Source organism: Suncus etruscus, chromosome 6 (assembly GCF_024139225.1).
Source record: "Suncus etruscus isolate mSunEtr1 chromosome 6, mSunEtr1.pri.cur, whole genome shotgun sequence".
Taxonomy (NCBI): domain Eukaryota; kingdom Metazoa; phylum Chordata; class Mammalia; order Eulipotyphla; family Soricidae; genus Suncus; species Suncus etruscus.
The window spans coordinates 44,298,536-44,321,948 of record NC_064853.1 but is presented as its reverse complement, the minus strand read 5'-3'; positions in this window follow the sequence as shown (position 1 = coordinate 44,321,948).

Below are 23,413 nucleotides of genomic sequence, written 5' to 3'. Positions count from 1 at the left end.
ACTTTATCAGTTATGGAAGCAGGATCCTCTAAATTCTTCCCTCAAAATAAAAACAGCTTTAGGTTGTTTTTATTGGAAAAACAGTATGGATTTATTGTTTAAAATGTGAACCCTTGGGGCCGGGTGGTGGCGCTAAAGGTAAGGTGCCTGCCTTGCCTGCGCTAGCCTTGGACGGACCGCGGTTCGATCCCCCGGTGTCCCATATGGTCCCCCAAGCCAGGAGCAACTTCTGAGCACATAGCCAGGAGTAACCCCTGAGCGTCACCGGGTGTGGCCCAAAAACCAAAAAAAAAAAAAAAAAATGTGAACCCTTACCAGATATGAGAAGAGAGAAATTTAAGTTCAATCTTCACAAAGGTAGCCACCATAGAAATTTTGAGAACAATCTTGTTTGCATGGCTTTATGAATATACATGCACATACCAGTTGCTCTTACAAGTGACTTTGTATAGATAGGATTGTTATATTTAACTGTGTTACAAACTAATTGCTTCAAGCCATAATATGTCCTGATGTCATGTTAAATATTTACTGTTATTAAATTTTAAATGTTTTTATTATATACTGACATCTAACTGCCATTAGAAAAATGCACAAATGGGGCCGGGGAGGTGGCGCTAGAGGTAAGGTGTCTGCCTTGCAAGCACTAGCCAAGGAAGACCGCGGTTCAATCCCCTGGTGTCCCATATGGTCCCCCCAAAGACAGGGGCAATTTCTGAGTGTGTAGCCAGGAGTAACCCCTGAGCATCAAACGGGTGTAGCCCGAAAAACCAAAAAAAAAAAAAAAAAAAAGCACAAATGTGATCAGTCTAATGAATTCTGGCCACCTCCTTACTGGCTCTATTTTTCTCTTTAAGTTAATAGATGTTGGGTCATACACGCGTCATTGTGGAATTCATTGGGGTTCACACTTGGCACATGTGTCAGGGACTGAACTTGAGATTTTATGCCTGCAAGCAGATACTTAACTACATTCCTGTGCCCAAATCCTGTCGTGTGTGTGTGTGTGTGTGTGTGTGTGTGTGTGTGTGTGTGTGTCTGAGACTAGGGATCACACCCAGGAACTCATCATACATGGAAGGCAAATGTTCTACCACAGAACTACAAACCCAGCCTCTTTTGATTTCTTATTTGTTTTTTCTTTGTTTTTGTTTCTGGTCCACACCTGGTAGTAGTGCTCAGGGGATACTCCTGGCTCTGCTCTCAGAAATTACTCCTAGCAGGCTCAGGGGACTATATGGAATGTCCGGGATCAAACCTGGGTCAACTGAGTGCAAGGCAAACACCTTCCCCACTGTGCTCTTGTTATGATCTCTCCTTTGATTTCTTATTGCCTTTTTTTCCCCCTTCTCCTTATTGCTTTTTTAAAGCGCTTTACTTTGACCTCAGACCACACAGCTTTCTAAATCCCATGAATTGGATATTATGGGCCCCTGGAAACAAATTCCCTAGAGACTAGAACAATTCTGCTTCTAGTCAGTGGAGGGCAGCAGTGGGCAGCAGTGGGCAAATTCACTTTCAGGCAATGCACCTGGGTCTACACACACACACACACACACACACACACACACACACACACACACACACACACACACACACACACACACACATCCACCCAAAGACCCCACCGCTTAGAGCTTCTTAGAAAACTATTTGACGGGGCCGGGCGGTGGCGCTGGAGGTAAGGTGCCTGCCTTGCCTGCGCTAGCCTAGGACGGACCGCGGTTCGATCCCCCGGCGTCCCATATGGTCCCCCAAGAAGCCAGGAGCAACTTCTGAGCGCATAGCCAGGAGTAACCCCTGAGCGTCACAGGGTGTGGCCCAAAAAACAAAAAATAAAAAAAAAAAGGGGGCTGGAGAGATAGCATGGAGGTAAGGCTTTTGCCTTTCATGCAGAAGGTCATTGGTTTGAATCCCAGCGTCCCATATGGTCCCCTGTGCCTGCCAGGAGCAATTTCTGAGCATGGAGCCAGGAATAACCCCTGAGCACTGCCGGGTGTGACCCAAAAACCACAAAAAAAAAAAAAAGAAAACTATTTGACTCAATGATTTTTTTCCAAGTACCATCTACAGACTGAGTTTCGGGTGTACATTTTTGGGAATCAGTATCTTTCTACTTTATTTGAAGGGTTACCCAGTACTGATTATTTTCCTATAGAGTGTGAACCGTGGAAAGAATCTATTTCTGAAATTACACTAGAGTCAGACTTCAACTCTGTCACCTTCTGCTGCAGGCTGGGTTCAGCCTTCAAGACTTCCAGTTTCTTCATCTGGAAAGCGACTCCAGAGATTCCGCTTTATTGGTTTGGTGAAAGGAAAAATGGACTGATGAATGATATAGCCAGGCATGTAAGTGTTCAATGAGAGGGACAATACCCCCAAATCACTGCCCCCCCTCCCAGCCTGCATTGGCTGAAGAGACAGAGAGTAGGTCTGGGTGTGATGCCTGATTCTACTCTCCCTGGAAACTTGCCTGGGTGTCTCAAAGAGGGTTTGGGGAGATAGGTATTTGCCTCGAAGACTCCCAGCCCCAGCACCACATATGGTTCCCTGATCCCTCTAGGAGTGATCCCTGAGCACAGAGCCAGGAGTAATCCCTAAACACCACCATGTGTAGCCTTTCATTAACATCAACAAAACAACAAGCACCACAGGAAAAGAGACCAGGAGCATGGGACAGGGTGGGCAAGAGAGAGAGGCAGCCAATGGCAGCCAGGTTGAAGGAAAAGAGAGAGGCTGGCCAGAAGAGGGGTAGGCTGAGGGACATTGTATGCCTTGGACAGGGCATGTGTGTCCTGGAGGAGCTAAATTTGGCTTCATTGCCAGGATGGGAGAGAAAGGCAGAGTGGTGCCTGAGTGACTCACTCCTCCCCAAATTATCTCCCACCTACCAAAAAAACACTGACTGCTCTAGACCTAATTCAGATGAGGAGGAAGGAGTGGCCTCCACTTCTTAATCTTGCTGCCATCTCCCACCTTGCTCCCCAATTCCTAGTAGGTTCCAACTCTGGTTAGGGTCCCAGCCCCTCCCTGGTGTGAAAAATGAGCATCAGAGCCCAAGGGACCATGGATCAGGAAGGGAAACCAGAATGGTGGGTTTCTGCTTTGGGAGTGCCTGTAGCCTGGAGAGATGACTCAGCCATCAGTAGCAGAAATCAGAGGAGGCTGGGTCCATGAACCGGGTTTTGAGTTTCTAGGGGGAAAACAGCCAGCAGGTAAGATGAATGGTGAGACCCAAGGACCCCTCAATAGGAGGCAGTGTCTATGAGTTTCTTGCAATTTTCATGTGGGCCCAAGACTAAAGTAGAACTTTTGTTGGGGTGAGGGCACTCCCAAGCGGTGCTCAGGGAGTCCTGGAACTGATGCCACTCAGCCACCAGGCTGGAGGCTCTGTGCAGGGGGGAGGATGTGGTGTTGCTCAGGCCCTGTGGTGCTCAGCCCTGGAAGTGCTTGGGGCAAATTACAACTTTCATCTTTTGATACTCTGACTATGCCCGATGACAGTATCCTTCATCATGGCTCACCACCACACCTCCTGCTCAACTCTTGTGCCTGGCACTATTTTACTAAGCATTCACTTTCCTTATTCTTCACCTTGTTTGCAGGTGGTTAAACAACTTGTTCCATGTCTCATGAGGCGGGTGGAGAATAGGAGCAGGACCCCCTGCTTGCCCTCTCTCCAGGCTGAGAATTCCCGTGTGTTCCCCCAACTCCTCCACAGTCATGGTAGGATTATGCTGAGCACCCAACAATAGAGAAGGTTCCCTCCTGGGGCCCCAGGCTTCTACAACCCATGAAGGTCATGGGGCAGTTGTATAGAGCAGGACAAAAGGTCACCTTTTGCCATGATTTCCCAAATGCCAACCGACTCTGAGCACCTTTGAAAACACGTGGAATTTGTGAGGAGGAAGGAAAGGCATTGAAGGGTCCCAGGTGACTCAAAAGTATAGCATTTGCCTTGTAAGCACAAGGTTAAGGTTTAGTTTCCAGCACTGCAGCATATACTAAGAACCATTTGGCAGCCTGTTCGGGGCCTCTGGCATCATCATCATCCACAAAGTGTGCGATGCAGGACACCACAAACCAGATGTGTGTGAGCAGCACCATCAAGTGTGTGAACAACACAACCAAGTGTGTGTCAATATACAACCAAGTGTGTGAGTGATACAACCACGTGTTGTGAGCATCACAAACCAGTGATAGCTCTGCCATCAGGCAGTCACAACTCCAGCGAACTCCTTAGTGTGGGAAACTCTTCATTCCTACAGCAACCAGGGGAAGCAATGGTCTGTGCTGGTAGGACTGTGCTGCCAGGGGCTGTGCTGAGCTGTGCTGGGCTGAAGGAGGTTGTGAGGACTTTGGGCGGTTTCTGATTGCTGCACCCTTCTGTGAAGAAGGTTCTAGGGTGTGTGTACCTGGGGGTGCTTGTGTTCAAACCCGGTTCTCCCCACTCTCCAGGTGGAGGGAGAGAGTGGGTGGTGGGTGTGGCTTCCAGAATCTTATCAATCAGTTAGGAATGTAGCCGCTTCAGCAAACTCCAGCCGCAGGCAGGGGAGAGGGGTGCAGGCTTGGGCTTGCAGGCTGCCAGGAGGGACCCTAGAGAGGGACCTCACTGGAAAAGTTTGGGTTGAAGCCAGGTAAGGGATGGAGTTGGCTAAGGGAATTGCCCAGAGAGCAGCAGGTATTCCAGTCCCCTGCCCCCCACATCCCAAGTTGCCTTTCCTCCTCCTCCAAACCAGTTTCCAGGCCCTCAAGACTAAATCAAGGGGGCGCTACAGCCTTAGTTAGTTATGGATCAAAACATGGAGTATCTAAAGGGAAACCAGGCAATTCTTATTTAATCCTCAGAACCTCCACAGTTAGATATTTCTAGTCTTTCATTTAGAAGTGAGAGAAAGAAATCTCAGCGAGGTTAAGTGGCTTTTCCAAGGTCACCCAGCTATCTAGTAAGAATTTGAGCCAGCTGGAACCCAGCTGTCTGACTCCAAAATGGATTGTTTTCATTTCACTAAGCTCAGGGATCAGAGGGAATAAAATACGGTTCCTATCCTTTAGGGGTGTCCAGACTGTTCCTAGAGAGAGAAGCAGGTAGATAATTGCACATGGAGGGAACTTAAGTGCAGGCTGTGAGATGGTTACTTCTATGGCAGAAGGTGAGAGGGGTCCCAGTGAAAGGGGGCAAGGCTGAGTCCCATCCTCCCAGTGGGAGGAGGTACAGCAGCAGGAGGAGGAGACAGAGAGGACTGTGTGTATTTATATTGCAGAAGGCTTTGATCCAACTGTCCAGGATATTGTATTTCCAAGAGTCAGTCAACCTCTTTTCATTTTTTTGCTTAGTTTGATTCGTATTACCAAATGATACTTATGCAGCATGTAAATTACTTCAAAATGGAGCTCTTGGTTTTTGTGCGCCAAACCTGTCTTTCTTGCTATTGGCATCTGATTGCCCAAGTGTACCCCTTCATATCCAATCTATCCACAAGCCCCACCAGTCCAACTTCCAAAATAGATTTTGAGTCCATCTATTTCTCCTTACTGCAATGTCCCCTGCTTTGTCCAAGTCCCCATCATCTCACACTTGGATTACAGCATTATTTATCAATGATCTCTCCGCTTCAGCTCTTTAAACACGTCTCCACTTAGCATCCCATTATTGTTCAAAAGTCTGAGGCAGATCATGCCACTGCTGTGCATAAAATTCTTCAATAACTTCTCAATTCAATTGAAATAATATTCATACTCTCCCAGGACTGCCAGTATGTGACTTTTAACTACCTCAAGAATATCAGGGTTGAAGAGATAGCATGGAGGTGAGGCATTTGCCTTGCATGCAGAAGGATGGTGGTTCGAATACCAGCATCCCATATGGGCCCCCAAGCATGCCAGGAGGGATTTCTGAGTGTAGAGCCAGGAGTAATCCCTGAGCGCTGCCGGATGTGACTCAAAACAAAACAAAACAAAAAAGAATATTGTATCGTCTTTTTTCTTTCCCACAAAATTGATCAGCATTTTTCTATCACTGGACAGTCACACTTGCAGTTATTCTATCTGGAAGAAAGTATGTCTTCCTATAGTTGTTTCCTTCTCATCATTCAGGAGAGATTCAAGGATCTTCTCTTAGAGATGCCTTTATCACACTCTGACTAAAGTAGAATTTACTTCTCACTGCTATCCCAAATTACTCTCTGTTCTTTCACCATCTTTATCTTCTTCACAGCCCTTTCACAGTTTGTAATTTTGGGCAAATTAGAAAAGAATCAGCTATCATAAAAACTAAATAACAGGTTTAAATCAGGTTAATCCTGATTGTGTTAAAATGACCTATCTCAACTACCTGTCAAAAGGAGTGTGTGTGTGTGTGTGTGTGTGTGTGTGTGTGTGTGTATCTGGCATGCTGGGATTGAACTCAGGTTTCCACTGGACCACAACCCTGGGGCAAAAATATATATTTTTGTTTTCTTTTTTTTTTTTTGAACTACATCCGGCAATACTCATAAATTATTCCTGGCTCTGCACTCAGGAATTACTCTTGCCAGTGTTAGGGGACTATCTAGGATCTTGGGGATCAAAATTAGGTCGGCTGTATGCAAGGCAAGCACCTTATCCACCTTATGGATCCAACCCCAATATAGAACTTCTTGAGGAAGAGAACACAAACCTGATTTAAAGTCATTTCAACGTCAAAATATATTCAAAGTTTATTAAATTTACAAAGAGACATTAAATTTATTTCTCTCCTTCAGAACTGGAGAGATAGCACAGCGGTAAGGCATTTGCCTTGCACATGGCCAACACAGGACAGACCCCAGTTCCAATCCCAGCATCTCATATGGTCCCCTGAGCCTGCCAGGAGCAATGTCTGAGCTCAGAGCCAGGAATAATCCCTGAGCACTTCAGGGTGTGACCCCCCCAAAAAACAAAACAAAACAACACAAAAAAAAACAAAAAAAAATTATTTCCCCAAACAAGGTAAAATTATAACAGATAGAAAGGACACATGGGAATCTCAGATCTTTGTTTTATGAGACTTTTCAATAATACAATTAATCTGATCAACAAATTAATTGAAAAGAGGTAAAATTTCAACAAAGAACCAGGAACTTTGAAAATAAATAAAAACAAACTTGTAAAATTAAGAATTTAGTCGACGGGCCAGAAAGGTGGTGCAAGTGGTAGGGTGTTTGCCTTGCATGCAGCTAACCTAGGACTGACCAAAGTTCGACTCCCCGGCGTCCCATATGGTCCCCAAGCCAGGGGCAATTTCTGAATGCATAGCCAGGAGTAATTCCTGAGTGTCAACGGGTGTGGCCCCCACAAAAAAAAGAATTTAGTAGATGAGGGTCCAGAGTGATAGTACAGTAGTTAGGGTGCTTGTCTTGCATGCTATAGACTCAGGTTTGATCCCCAGCATTTCACCTAGTGGGATCCCATGCACTACCAGGAGTAACCCTGAGCACCACGGGGATGGCCCAAAAAGGGAAAAATAAATAAATAAATAGAGAATTGGTGGACTGGAACTAGGTCAATAGAAAACATCTAGACCAAAGTAAGGAGAGATTAAAGAAGTTAAAAATACAAAAATAATGTAACTGGCATGTGAGACACAGTGAAAAAGTCTAAATGATGTGTTATTAGAGTCTCAAAGTGAAAAGAATAAGATAGAACAGAACTTGAAAAGGTGTAGCTAGAGTTTCTAAACCCAAAGGAAGACATTAAGTCATAGCTATGTGAAGCACCAAGAATTCCAGGCAGAATGTATGCACAGAAAATCCAGTCCAGACACATAAGACAGCTTCTGAGAATCAGAGACAAAGAGAAACTTCTGAAAGAAGCCAGAAAGGGAAAAATACATTATCTTCAAGACTATGAAATAGATCTGCATTTCTGTAGATCTATGTACACAGTTGTATACATAGAAACTATGGTATCCAGAAAACAAAAGAAGATATGATAATCTCAAATTTCTGGAAGGAAGCACTCTAATCTGGAACTTTATATTCTTCAATTATCAATACTATAACCTCAATTTATTATTTCTTTTGGAGCACAGTCGGTATGGTATGCTCCAGGTTTCCTCCTGGTTCTGTGCTCAGAGGTCACACCTGATGGTGTTAGAGGGATCAATCATATGTAGTGCTGGGAATTAAACAGGGGTCAGCTGAATCCAAGGCAAGTTCAGTTTCCCCTATTCTATCTCACTGGCCCTATAACCTCAAGTTCTACTCTCCCTTTTATTCACTTAATTCTGGCCAGACTGTGTTTGTTATTTATTATACATTTCAGAACTGCTCCCATCATTATGCCTCACACAGGTCTTTCCCTTGATTTGATTTATTCTTCCCTTAGTCATATGACTATTGTCTTCAATACTTTTCAAGTCTTTTTTCAAATGTCATAATTTCAAAACTAAACTCAACTATTCTATTTAAAACTGTCAACCACTTACTCCTAAGCTTTATGACTCAATACTTTTTATTGTTTATAGTCAAATTATGATATATTGGGCCGGAGAGATAGCACAGCAGTAGGGCATTTACTTTGCAAGCCCTACTTTGCAAGACCAACAGTGGTTCAAATTCCGGCATCCCAAATGGTCCCCAGTGCCTGCCAGGAGCAGAGAGAGCCAGGATAAGCCTTGCCCTTGAGCACCACACTGGGTGTGACCCCAAAACCAAAAAAAAAAAAAAAAGATATATTATACGCTTTGTTGATGATTGGTTTCTTGGGGGGGGGTCTCCCTTGATTTAAAAGTGTGCTGATACCTGAAACTGATTCATGAAAATAAATATTTGTATATTCAAAATATCTCTAGTAGTTTTGATCAGGGGGTCAAAAAGGATATTCAGAATGTTGTGATATCAGAGACAGAAGTCTCCTTTCTTACTTATTTGCCTCACTTCTGATTTTTCCATGTACCTTTTATTGTTAAATAAAATCAGTCCTCTCTGGAAGTAGATTGATGAGAGTTGGATAGGTAGAAATGGATACATTTTTAAGCATGATGTTTTTAGTTGGAAGTTAGCAGAAAACCGAAATAGTGACTTAAAGAAGAAACTATTTATTATCCCATAGAAAAGTCATACAGAGGCAAAGCTTCACCAGAGTTAGTTCCTGCTGACATTGATTTGCTTTTCATTTTCACTTCTTATCATATTCTCTGGTCTGATTGTTGTGTAGTTTCACAAAAAGACCTAAAACTTTTGTGTTGAAGAGGGATAGTTCCTTCTTTCTCATCTGCTTTTCAGAGTTAAGCGACCATTTCATTATTTACAGGAAGAACGATGAATTATTGTGACTGGTTTAGCTTAATCATAATTTGTATAATTAAAAAACTCAGCTCCCTTAGTTCAGCCCCCACGAGACAGTGATTTAATACATAGCATGCTATTTTTTTGCCTTAATAAACTTAAAAAATTACCTTTTTACCTTAATAATGAAGGTTCCATTACTAAGAAAGGCAGAACTTTAAGTTTAAGAGCATGTCAAATGCAGTATCTCTGTGGTTTACTTAAAAAGTTCATATTGCGGGTTGGGGAGTTGACTCAAAAGATTGGAGCTCATGCTTTGCATTTAGAAAGCATGGGGTTCAATACCTGCATCGCATTGCACCCAGACACTCAAGAGTGAACCTGAGCCTTGAGCCTGAAATATTTCTGCACCCTGCTGTGAGTAACCCAACCCCTGAGCACGCCCCCTTCCAAGTCTTTTCATGGGGCTAGGGAGCACATGTCTGCCATGTCTGAGACTCCAAGCTCAATCCCCATGACCAAATAAACTCCTGAGTACCACTGGTTGCTCTCCTAGTAGCCCTAGAATTGCCAGACTTTTGTACCTATCAGGTTCAGGTGCTGTTAGGGGTGGCCTTTGCAGTGCCCCTCTTTCTAGAAAGGCATAAATTAAAAATAAACAAAAGGTTATTTCAGATTTTTTTGAGCTCTCTAGTTTTCACCTGCCTGAGGATGTTTTATCGTCCTCTTCTGTAAATGAAGCGCGAAGATGTTGAGTGACTTGCTGAAAGTAAGGGAGCTAAGGCAAGTCCAGATCCTGTTTGGAGTCAATCCTTAGATGATCTACCTGAAGATAAAAGGTGGTTAAAAAACTTGGCCACAGAACTCAGACATGAACATTCATAACAATATTATGCATAAGTCAAAAGGTAAAAGCACCCAACTGTCCATCAACAAAGATGAAATATCCATTCAGAGGAATGTTGCTTGGTCATTAAAAGGATAAACTTCTGATCTCAGTTTTGCAATATGGTTGAACCTGGAAAGTCATTAAGCTAAGACTAAGAAGTAAATCACCAAAAAAGAAGAAAGAAGAAGAAGAAGAAGAAGAAGAAGAAGAAGAAGAAGAAGAAGAAGAAGAAGAAGAAGAAGAAGAAGAAGAAGAAGAAGAAAGAAGAAGAAAGAAGAAAGAAGAGAAAAAAAAGAAGAAAGAAGAAGAAGAAGAAGAAGAAGAAGAAGAAGAAGAAGAAGAAGAAGAAGAAGAAGAAGAAGAAGAAGAAGAAGAAGAAGAAGAAGAAGAAGAAAATCACCAGGGGCAAGAGCGATAGCACAGCGGGTAAGGCATTTGCCTTGCATGTGACCAACCCAGGTTTGATCCCCAACATTCTATATGTTTCCTAAAGTCTGCTGAGAATGATTTCTGAGAGTAGAGCCAGGAGTAATCCCTGAGTACCACCAGATGTGGACCAAAAACCAAATAAATAAATAAATAAATAAATAAAAGAAAACCACCAAAGACTATAAACCTAGAAACACTATCACATTAATAGGACATATCTAAAAAGTGGGGCCAGAGAAATATCACAGTGGATAAGGCACTTATCTTGCATAGAGCTGACCCAGGTTCAGTCCTCATATGGTCCCCAAGCTCCAACAGGAGTGATGTCTGAGCAAAAAGAGCAAGAAGTAAGTTCTGAGCACAATGAAGTATGGCAAGAAAGAAGGAAAAGGGAAGGAAGGAAAGAAGGAAGGAAGGAAGGAAGGAAGGAAGGAAGGAAGGAAGGAAGGAAGGAAGGAAGGAAGGAAGGAAGGAAGGAAGGAAGGAAGGAAGGAAGGAGGGAGGGAGGGAGGGAGGGAGGGAGGGAGGAAGGAGGGAGGGAGGGAGGGAAGAAAGGAAGGAAGGCCTGCCTAGAAAAAAGTAACTCATAGGGCCAAAAAGTGGATTGTTATTGAGGACTGTAAGAGGGGAAGAATATAGGAGTAATTAATGATAACAGGGTACAAGGGTTTTTCTGGTGGTGAAGAAAATGTTCTAAAATTGGTTATAGTTATGATTGTACAATTCTATGAAAATACTACAAACTATTGAACTGTAAACACTTGAGATCAGTGAATTATATACTATGTGAATCACATCTCAAGGAATTTCTTATTAGAACAATCAGCTTGGAGTGACTTGAAAAGCCTTCCAGTGGAAAGATGAGGACTTTGACCCTCCCCTGGAATCTGAGTGACTGTAGCACTACAGGAAGTTGAAATAGGACCCTTTAGCTGTTTCCATTTGACTCTGAACCCAGACTGACTTTAGGCAGGTTCTCTCTCAGAATCTAACTGCCACACAATAAGATCAAGTCACAGTGAGCCACCTATTTGGGCCCTTAAGGTGGCACACCCAGCTTTCAACCAAGGCTGTAGATCTTGCATTTCCCTTGCATATCTTTTCTGGGACTTCAGTAACTCTTTGTCTGTCACTTGCTCAGACCTTGTTCCTAAATTTAAGATCTCTGGGCCAGGGACTGAAGAAATAGTCTAAGAGTAAGGTGATAGTCATCATGCATCAAGCCTGTTTGAATCTCCAGCACCATATATGTTCCATTGATTCTCAGCACTGTCAAGGGTCACTCCTGAGCATAGCTAGGAATATCCCCTGAGTAGCCCTAAAACAACACCTTTGAGTTAGACAGCTGTTTAGGCTCCTTTCTGCCTACTTTGACACCTGCAGCAACTCAAAGTATCCACAAAGAAACACATCACTTTTCCTTCGCAACTTGCTTTGCCTATTCTGTTCTTTGTCTCCTGAGAAAGAAACCAATATTGCAGAAGCCCAGACCAGAATCCCGGGAACCATTCATCTCTTCTTATACACAAACTCAGACTTCAGCACATTTGAGACTGATCTATCACCTCCATGCACTGATGAATTCCACATATTTTTTCTTTTTGCCCCGCCTGCCCACCCCCCAAATTCCACATTTTTATATCTAGTCCCTAGCCCTCTCTCTCTCTCTCTCTCTCTCTCTCTCTCTCTCTGTTTGTCTGTCTGTCTCTCTCTCTCTCTCTCTCTGAACTCGTTTTCAGCATGTTCTGCTTGACAACTGAACATGGAACCTGAGAGGTGTCATTTTCAACACATTTCATAATTCCATATACCCACTCACCCCAGGCTGGTATCAGGCAGTTTCTCACACAGGAAATATTCTGTCTTTTCTCCCAGTTGCACAGATTTTGGACTTGCCTTAGACTGTTCTGGCTATTACCTCCATTCAAAGTACATTAAAAATTCAGCCCTACTCAGACTGTGCCTGAAGCCCCCAGATGTGCTGGATTATTGCAAGGACTTCCTAGCTTCTTCCCTCTTGGCCTGTTTCCCTTATGATCCTTGGAAATGAAGACTGACCATGGGACTTCTTTATTTAAATCTCCACTGCCTTCCGTGTTATTCAGAATAAGAGCTCAGTGTTGGGACCGGAGAGATAGCATGAAGGTAAGGCATTTGCCTTGCATGAAGAAGGATAGTGGTTCGAATCCCAGCATCCCATATGGTCCCCTGTGCCTGCCAGGGGTGATTTCTTTTTTTCTTTTTTTTTTTTTTTCACTTTTTTTTCAGGGGTGATTTCTGAGTGTAGAGCCAGAAGTAGCCCTTGAGCGCTGCCAGGTGTGACCCAAAAAGCAAAAAATTAATTAATTTAAAAAATTTTAAGGGGCCGGAGAGATAGCATGGAGGTAAGGCGTTTGCCTTTCATGCAGAAGGTCATCAGTTCGAATCCTGGCATCCCATATGGTCCCCCGAGCCTGCCAGGAATGATTTCTGAGCATGGAGCCAGGAGTAACCCCTGAGCACTGCCGGGTGTGACCCAAAAACCACACACACACAAAAAAATAAATAAAAAAGAGCTTAGTGTTTAGTGACTGACTAACCTTTCATCTCTCTAATTGTCTCTCCTTGACATTTCCCTTCCTTCTCTCCAGCTATCTGACTACCCTGCTCTTCCACTAGACCTAAAATCTCTTGTCACAAAGCCTTTGCAATTTACTGTTCCCTGGGCAAGAAATGGTTTTCGTGAAGACATACACAGGATACCTCCAGGTATTTCCTTTCATCTCTGCCCCAATACTCAGAGGGAAGCTTTTCTTAGCAGCTCCACTGCACCCTGTACTAGTAACCCTGCCACCTAATTCATACTAAAACTTGTTTACTTGTTATTTTGAATGGAAGCTCCGTGAATTTAGGAGATTGCATGTATATGTCTTGGGCACCCCAGGTTTCTAGAATAGCTTCTGGAACATAGCTTAGTAGATTCTGTGGAATGAAGGAATGGACCCCTGGTCTATATGTCCAAGGCAACCACATTCACTTCTCTTTTTCATACCTCCACGAAAGCCCTGCTGAGCTCTACCCTGGGCTCTCAGCTTCTGCAATTGTCCATGAACCAGGTTCCCTCCCTCAGCATCCCACTCAAGTAGGCCCTCCGACAGTCACTGAAAGCATTAAATTTGACCGTTTCCCCTAATAGAGAAGTAGTAGACGTTGTTAATGGAAAGCTTAGAAGACAGATCAATGAAAAGAAGGGGGAGCCCCCTTCATGTGTCTAATATTTAGAGTTAAGCACTATTTATGTTTATACGTGTTTCTAGAGAGTAGTTCTCTTTTTTTCCCCCCCCTGGGCACAAATTATTATGTTTTTTGGGTTAGTTTTTGTTTGTTTGTTTGTTTGTTTTGCTTTTTAGGCCACATCCGGTGACTCTCAGGGGTACTCCTGGTTATGTGCTCAGAAATCGCTCCTGGCTTGGGGGACCATATGGAATGCTGGGGAATCGAACCACGGTCTATCCTAGGTTAGTGCTTGCAAGACAGACGCCTTACTGACCCCAACTATGTTTTGTTTTGTTTTTTAAACCTATGCTGGTGTTTTTACTCACTCTTTAGACAAATGCTCTAGTTGAAGACATGGTAATCATGACAGTTTATATTCTTTTTGCCATATACCTCATGCATGGTATTTAACCTTTCTAGGCCTCTGTTTCCTTTCCTGTAAAATAGAGATGATATGAACACTTACCTCACTGGCACAAATAGATCTGGAAAGTGAACCTAGTAAAAGCAATAGGTGACAGCTATTTTTATTGTTCTAACTGTTGATCCTAAACACTTGACTCTAAGGCTCTGTTCCAAACAAATATTAACCTCATGTAATCCTCTCAATCCAGCTCATGAATGAGGTGTGGTTATACCTTAACAGAACAATCTAAAAAGGTGTCAGTGGCTTTACACAGGAAAGGTTTGGCTTGGCAGCTTAATGCTCAGTTTAGGGTTCCAGGACTTCGTGGCTCCACCCTCTGGGAGGTCTCTAAGAACAATTACTGGTCTTCAGGGAAGCCTCCTCGGCTGATGCACCCAGTGTCTATTTGTGCCGGCACACGTGCCACAGCACAGCTGGCTCTCCGGATCTTCATAAAACTGAACCTGGCTTTTGCTTGATGGATCAATTAGGGAATGCAATTTGCATCCTGCGGCTTGAGATTGGTTCCACCCAGTGCAAGCCTCAAGCAGACAGTAAGCTGCGCTGCAGTCCAGAACTGCCTTTGTTTATCCTAACAACGGTTGCTTCTCAAGGTGTGTTACTGATTACAGAAATAGGAGGGCCAGGACGCTGAGGAAAATCAAGCCCAGAGATGCTCAGGGATATTTAAAGTACAACGCTGTACACCTATTAAAACAAGTACCATTGTTATCAACAAGGAAGCCTAACTTTGCAATTTCTTTTTTTAAATATTTTTAAATTTAAACACTGGTTACAAGGTTGTTTATAATACAGTTGTGGTTTTGCTTTGTTTTTCTTTTTTTTGGGGGGGTTGGTTTTGTCTTTGGGGGGGTTGGGTCACACCGAGCCGCAGCGTTCAGGGGTTACTTCTGGCAGGCTCAGGGGACCAAACCCAGGTCTGTCCAGGCTCATCAGTGTACAAGGCAAACGCCCTACTGCCCTACCACTGTGTTATCCCTCTGGCCCCTGGTTTGTTTGTCTGTTTTATACAGATAAAATAGTTCATGATTGAGTTACAGTCATACATTCATACAACAACTTTCACCAGTACACATTTCTACCACCAATGCCCTCAGTTTCCCTCTCACCCTTCCACCCTTCCTAATGCCCTCTTCCCTTCCTGTCTCTGGGGCATACATTTTTTTCTCTCTCTTACTCCCCCCCCCGCCCCCCACCCCGTCCCCAGACACTTTGATTTGCAGTACAACACATTTTTTACCACCACAATGTCCTCAGTTTTCCTCTCACCCACCTTTCCCCACCTGCCTCTGGAGCAGGCATTTTACTTTCTCCCTCCCTCCCTCCTGCTCTCCCTTCCTCCTTCCTTTTTCTTCCAACCCCTTCTCTTTATTCTTTTTTGACACTGTGGTTCGCACTATTGTCAACAAAGGTGTGTCATGTATGCCACTTTATCCCCTTTCAGGACCCAGTTCTTGTCCAAAGTGATCAGTTCCATCTCTCAGTGTACTTCTCTTCTCTACTCCTCACTGCTCTTTGTGACAAACATCCTATCATGGTTACTTTGTGTTTTTTTTTTTTTTTTTTTTTTTGGTTTTTGGGTCACACCCGGCAGTGCTCAGGGGTTATTCCTGGCTCCAGGCTCAGAAATTGCTCCTGGCAGGCACGGGGGACCATATGGGACGCCGGGATTTGAACCAATGACCTCCTACATGAAAGGCAAACACCTTACCTCCATGCTATCTCTCCGGCCCCTACTTTGAGATTTTTTTTTTTTTTTGGTTTTTGGGCCACACCCGTTTGATGCTCAGGGGTTACTCCTGGCTATGTGCTCAGAAATCGCCCCTGGCTTGGGGGGACCATATGGGACGCCGGGGGATCGAACCGAGGTCCTTCCTTGGCTAGCGCTTGCAAGGCAGAGACCTTACCTCCAGCGCCACCTACCCGGCCCTACTTTGAGATTTTTAAGAGGAATATTTTTACTCCACTCTAGTCTTCACATTGTTGTTGTTTTGTTTATTTTTGTATCACTGGAGATATAAACCCAGGACCTTGCTGAAATAAAATACAGAGCCTCACAAGGCACAATATAGAACAACCATGTTACCTCTAAGTCACGGTCCCCAGCACTTATTTATTAATAATTTCAGAACAGCATAATAATAATATAGTAATTATTATACATTAGAATGTTCACTATCATTTATTGTGCTTACTATGTGATAGATCCTATGCCAAGAGCTTCATGTATACGTTCTTTTCATCTTTTTTTTTTTTTTTTGATCGAAATAATACCTATGAGTCTGGGAGTCAAAAGTTGGAGGACCATGTGGTACCAGGATTGAACTCACATGCTCTTTTTTTTTTTTACCACTTGAGTTCTATTCCTGACCCTGTCTTTAATCTTTATAAGTCTGTTATTGTTTCCATTCTGCAGAGTGGGAAGCAGGCATAAAAAGAGGAGCTAAGGAAGCAGAGCTGGGTTTCAAACACACTTGGTCTGACTAAAAACCTCATTGTAGCCGCCCAGCTAGCTCAATCGGTAGAGCATGAGACTCTTAAAAACCTCATTGTACTGATAGGCACTGCACTACCTGAACATGAGGGCTGCAGAATCTGTTCCTTTTTTTTTTTTTTTTATCAATCCCAGTTACTGTTATTATTGCCACATCCTGATGAAGGGCAAAACATCAATGTCAAGCAAGTTGACTAGACAAAGTCACACAACCAGAAGGTGGTTAAACATGGCCTAAAATGACACCAGGTGGGTGGGGGTGGGAGGTGGGAAAGAGAACAACTCAAAGAATTGAAATGTTGGGTTTATATGCACAGATTCTGCTTTCCAGTCCCAGCACTACTCCTCTAAGTACTTCTGGGTGTAGCATTGGTGAATCCCTCCCCCAGTACTGGGCGTGAATCCCTAATAGTCAAGTTCTCAAAGCACAGCTGAGTGTTACCAGGAAAAGCCCCTAAACGCCCTGAGCACTGCTAGTAGGGCCCAGTAGATATGGAGAGCCACTGGTCAGGACTAAGGAGGAGTGCCAGGGACACACTCCAGATCCCTCAGGGCCTGCTTAGGCAGTTTCCCAGGCTCAGGGCAATTCCTCTTGACTTGAGTCAGAGTGATATCAGTACCCAAGGCACCAGAAAACGCAAATACAAACCAGTGGATTGTCCAGAGCTTGAGCAATCAGTCCTCAGAGCCCCAGGTAATATAGTCTGATAAAATCCATCTCTGGGGGCCAGCGAGGTGGCACTAGAGTAAGGTGTACATGCCTTGCAAGCGCTAGCCAAGGAAGGACGGTGGTTTGACAACCCCCCCCTCGCATCCCATATGGTCCCCCCAAGCCAGGGGCAATTTCTGAGCACTTAGCCAGGAGTAATCCCTGAGCATCAAACTGGTGTGGCCCGAAAAACCAAAAAAAAAAAAATCCATCTCTGATGCTAGAAGGTCTAATTTATTTGGGTTCTGTCCCTTAAGCATTCAGGGGACAAGTCCCTTCTTGGTCTGGGGAACACAAATCATGATTGGCCTTTACTGACCTTGGTGAATATATTTTCTTCACTAGTACTGGTTCATTTCAGTGGAAGGTATGTGATCTGATCCCAAATGGCAATTAGGAAGAAGTGTGGTGGGGAAGCATCACCCTATAGTTTTCACTTTTTTTGTTTGTTTGTTTGTTTGTTTTGGGCCACACCCAGTGACGCTCAGGGGTTACTCCTAACTATATGCTCAGAAATCTCTCCTAGCTTGGGAGGATTGATCCAAGTTAGCCTCATACAAACAAACACCCTACTGCTTGCACCACCCCTCCAGCCCCTGGTTTTCACTTTTTTGTTTTTATTTTTGGTTTTGGTTTTAGGTCACACCCCGCAGCGCTCAGGGGTTACTCCTAGCTCTAAGCTCAGAAATCGCTCCTGGCAGGCTCGGGGGGACCACATGGGATGCTGGGATTCGAACCACCGGCCTTCTGCAAGCAAGGCAAATGCCTTACCTCCATGCTATCTCTCTGGTGAGTTTTCACTTTTTAAAGATGCATAAGAGGAAATGCCTCCATCATTGGCTGTGGACATGGAAGGCACTCATGTATTTATCTTGTAATTATGAGGCAAGATCTTGCAAACAATGGGGAAAAGGTCTTTGAAGGAATCATTAAAGAACTTTATTTACAAACAATGGAATCCTGTCCTTTGTATTAGAAAATGTTTTCTTGGGTGTAAAGTAATTGTACAGCAAGTAGAGAACTTGCCTTGTATGTGGTTGACCCATGTTCTATCTTTAGCACTTCATAAGGTCTCCCAGAACTACCAAGAGTAATCCTTGAGTGTAGAGTCAAGAGTAAGCCCCCACTACCACTGGAGTGACCCTAAAAATGACCTTCTTGAAGCTTAAACCATATTTAGTAGAAGTGTCTGCTCCTTGCTACTCAATAGCCTTTTGCTGGCACATGTGGAGCCTCTGACTCCGTGGCATTTGTTTATATTTCAACTGCATCCATATTTTTGGTTTTTCATTTAGGAGTAGGGGGAGGCTGGAAAGAGCATTTATGATCTTCCAAATACAAAGTTATTGTCTTAATTCTTCTTCTTAACAAAGCTGAAGTGCAGCCGGGTTCAAGGCCACACTTGTTCAAGGCCACACAGCCAAGCTCCTTCATGTCCACAAAACAAAACCAAAAAACTCCCACACTTTTCACCCTGGCCTTCCCCCTTTGGAGCCTTGGCCCCTTTTTCCTCTTCAGCTCCAAGTCTTACCATTCTGCATTACCCACCTCACTTCAAGTCATGCTCTCACTTCCCTTACTTTGCCCTTGGCACATGGTCTGCTCTACTTGGGCGAGCACATTTCCTCTTCACCTGCCCAAGTATGTTCACCCTTTAGGCATTGGGTTTGCTGTCAACAGCCTCTCAAAAGCTTTTCCTGGTCACCCAGGCTGGCTTTGTCCTGCTCTTCCTCAACATGTTCACAAGGCCCTGTGATTCCATAGCTCATTGTCTCTCCCACTTTATTTTTTATTACTACCTAGAGTCATAAAATTTAATGTCTGGAGATTTAACAAGGTAGATGTGTAATGGTTACACACATGAACTCTAGCCCCACAACACAAACTTTGGCACCATCATTTTTTTGCTATGGAATGATAGCTTACATTTTTCATCTCTCTGTGCCTTAGTTTCACTCCCCATAAGATAGAGACAATTAGTAGATTCTACCTGGCATGGTTCTCAATGAGGATTAACTGAGTTCATTCATGCAAAATACTTAGACTAGTGTCTGGCACACAGTGAGTTCTCAATTTTATGACCTCTCAATTTTATTATTTAAAGAACTTGGCAGCTTGCAGATATTTAGCTAGTGCTTGTTGAATGAATTAATGGAATACTTGTGATAATTAATTTGTTTTAACTTGATTGGGCCGTGGGATGCCCAGATAATTAATTCAACTGTTATTTCTGGGTGTGTCTGTGAGGGTGTTTCCAGAAGAGATTAGCATTTGATCTAGCGGACTGAATCTATGGTTTCCCCACTGTGGGTGGCACCATCCAAGCTGTGGAGACTTGGAGAGAACAAAAAGGCAGAGGAAAGACAAGTTAAAGTTTGTTCTCTGCCTGTGTGCTTGAACTCGTACCTCATCTCCTGCACTCAGACTGGGACTGAACTTATTGTTCAGAAAGACTTCAGATCTTTAGGCTCTAACTTGAACTAGACCCTAGCTTTCCTGGATATCTAGTGATCATGGATAGATAACTAATTGGGCTGTGGAAGTGGCGTAAGTAGTCCAGCACATGCTGAGCATCTGTAAGACCCTACATTTGATTCCTGGCTCTGATGGTCCCCTGAGCAAGAAATTATCTGTTTACTCTATATCTATCCCTCTAAGTTGGTTCTGAAGAACCCTAGTAGAGTACCCAAAACATAGCCCTCTGGGCACCAATATGGTCTGAAGTTTTACACTGTTCAGGCCCTAGAATCAGACACAATGGGCTCAAATCCTGGTTCTGTGATCTCAAGCAAGTTATTTCCCCTACCTATGCCTCCATTTCCTCCTCTGTACAGGGAGGAAAGCAATCCTTACCGTGAAAGATTGTTATGCTTATGAAAGACAAGCCTGGCACACAGCCCGGCATATAGCAGGAGCTCAAATATCTTAACCCCCCCCCAAAGCCCCCCACCATGTCATAATTTTTTGCCAAGGGCCACATGAGAAGAAAGGATGTTAGGAAATTGGCTCCTGGCCACTTAAAATCTCAAAGGATAAAGTAGTCTTTGTGATTTAAAGATCTGCTCCTTATTCTGTGCAGTCTAGGCCCCCCCTACACACACACACACACACACACACACACACACACACACACACACACACACACACACACACACACACACCATTCTAGGGGCCTTTGAACCAAATCAACTTTTACAGGAAATGGACCCCCCCCCCCCCCACAGAATCAGAAAAAACAGGCCCTCCCTCTGCTTCCCACAGAGCTGAGGAGCAGGAGGAGCCCTGAGGTGGGAGTAGACTTGCCCATGGGCATACTGGGCAAGCTTGATGAGAGCCTGAGCTTCTGGGGCTCTGTAACCTCTGAGGTTCCTTCCGGAACAGGCATTGGGGAGACAGGATGTGGGACCCCTCCACTGCCAGGGAGATCAAAGGACAGTTCCCAGAGGCCTCCCAGCTGCCTGCCCTCTGGAGCCACTCCTGACTTCCTGCTCTGCGTGGGGCCTGCTGTGCAGCCTGGGAACGAAGGAGGCCTTGGCCTAGGCTGGACACCCGCCTCCCTCTCCACGAGTGCTTGGGTTTGGTTCGAGAGACTTGACTTTGTTTTCCTTGCTGAGCCACCTGTGGTGGAGGCACCAAGCTGGGGAGTCTTCAAGTTTGAGGCACAGGAAATGCCTGTCTGTGCTTGAGGGCACAGGGGAGTTTCCGGCTTGGTTCTTGCACAACCTCCCAGGACTCTGACTGCTCCACATACCCAACCCATTGCCACAGTCAGCTTCAAACCCCCAATATCTGCTTCCCCCGGCCGCTGGCCTCTGCTTCTGGCTGGGGGATCACTCTTTATTATTGTTTTTGAGGTCACTCTTTACTGGGCTTTGTACCATCTCTACACTGTAGCAGCAGCTGTCCCTGCTTTTCTCTGCTTCTTCTCTTACTTTCCCCTCCCGCCAAGAGGAATCATCTCACTGCTCCCCATTCAAAGTCTTCTTTCCTGGGAGGAGTCCCAAGCCTGGCAGAATTCTGTGTCCTGTGCAGTCTGTGTAAGCCTCCAGATGCTCCAGATGGGACCAGATGGGACCCCTCATTTAGCATGGTTCAATAACTCCTTTCTCCACTGCCAACCCCCTGCCCACATGCTACCCTCTATACTCCATGGGCTAGGATCTAGGGTGTGCACTGCCTAGAATCCAACAGGAGAAATCCCAAAGTGGAGTTGGTGATTTCTTGGAAGGTCCTAGGGCCCAACATGGGGTTCAGGATTCAGGCTTCAGGGGCAGAAATACTGCCTCACTTTGCAGTAGTCATTGGAGTGGGGACACTTATCATTGCTTCTACCCCCACCTCACCCTCTACAGGACATAACTAAAATTAACACCTTTGTAGCATTGTTGGGAAAAGTTACTGACAGTGACCCACTGAAAGAAAGATGTTTTATGTCATGACCTAGGACTTACAGAACAGAAAACAAAAGTCTAAAAAACAATATTTTCCCTTTCTTTGTGTGATAGAAGCTGATTTTTTTCTGTTAAAATTTAGTCTAGTCTTCTAGTTTAGTCTACTCTGTGTGTTGTTTTTTTTTTTAAAGATTGGTCCCATCCAAAGGAAAAAGAGGAGGGCTGAGTGATAGCACAGTGAGTAGGGTATTTGCCTTGCATATAGCTAAACTGGCACCGACTTGGGTTTGATTCCAGCATACCGTATGGTTCACTGCACTAGAGCAATTTCTGAGTGAAGAACCAGAAGTAACCCAAGTGCCTTTGGTGTGGCCCCAAAACAAACAAACAAACAAACAAACAAACAAAAAGATTGGTCCCAGTTCCCTAAAATAACCAGTTTTGTACCCTACCCCCACCTCTGCCAGGTTGCAGTTTGAATGTGAAAATTTCCCATGGTGGATATAGCAGGTAGGGCGCTTACCTTGCAAGCAGTTGACCTAGGTTTGATCCCTGGCATCTCCAGGAGTAATTTCTGATCATAGAGCCAAGAATAAGCTCTGAGCACCACAGGTGAGGCCCCAAACAAAACAAAACAAACAAAAAATGTCCCATGGCTGTTAGGACCTTGGGAGAGCATCTGGCATACGCTTGATCCCCATAGTGACAATTCTAGGACCACTGATGCGGTTTGTCACAACCTGACCAGGGCAGCAAGTGGATGGGTCTGAGTGCAGAAGGCACTTGGCAGTGATAAGACTTCTGCTGCCTCTGCCCTGGCCCCAGCTCCTCACACTATAGGCAACATCTCTGGTTTATGCTCAGTAGGACCATAGCTGCAGACTGGCTAACAGATCTCTAAGGTAAATACCTCCTTGCATGTGTGAGGGCCAGGCCCTTGTTCCATTCCTGACAATAACCCACATTGTTGAGTGTAATCTCAACTGATTTCTTGTACCATCACGAGTATAAGGGCTGAATTTCAGGGATTGACTACTGGATATCACAGCAGCAGTGACCAACACAAAAAGAGGACAAAGGGGAAAGAAAAGATGGCATCAACATATTACCACCTAAAAAGAGAAGGGTACCTTCTCTTCCTCTCACTCCCCTCAGCTCCCACAATAATGACAGTTGACATTTACCAAGTGCTTCTGAGGACACTGTGCTTAATCCTTTCTATTTTTTGCAGGGAGAAGTGCTGGGCCATATTTAACAGCTATCTGGGGCTACACCTGTCTCTGTGTTTAGTGGGTACTCCTGTTAGACTCTGAAGATCCCATGGTGCAGGGTATCAAACTGCAGCTATATGCAAGGCAACGCCTCAACCCTGACTATCTCAGGTGTCATGTGCTAAGTTTTATAGGATACCCCAACTCAGCCCCTGTGGTAACTGGGGTCCACATCAGAGACTGACTGCATCCTTATCATATAATTTTTCTCTTCCTGTGCCCACTGGCCTGCTATCCAGGTGAGACCATGTGACTCTTCTGAGCAATGGAAGGAAAACTGGAGTGATCTATGGGACAGGG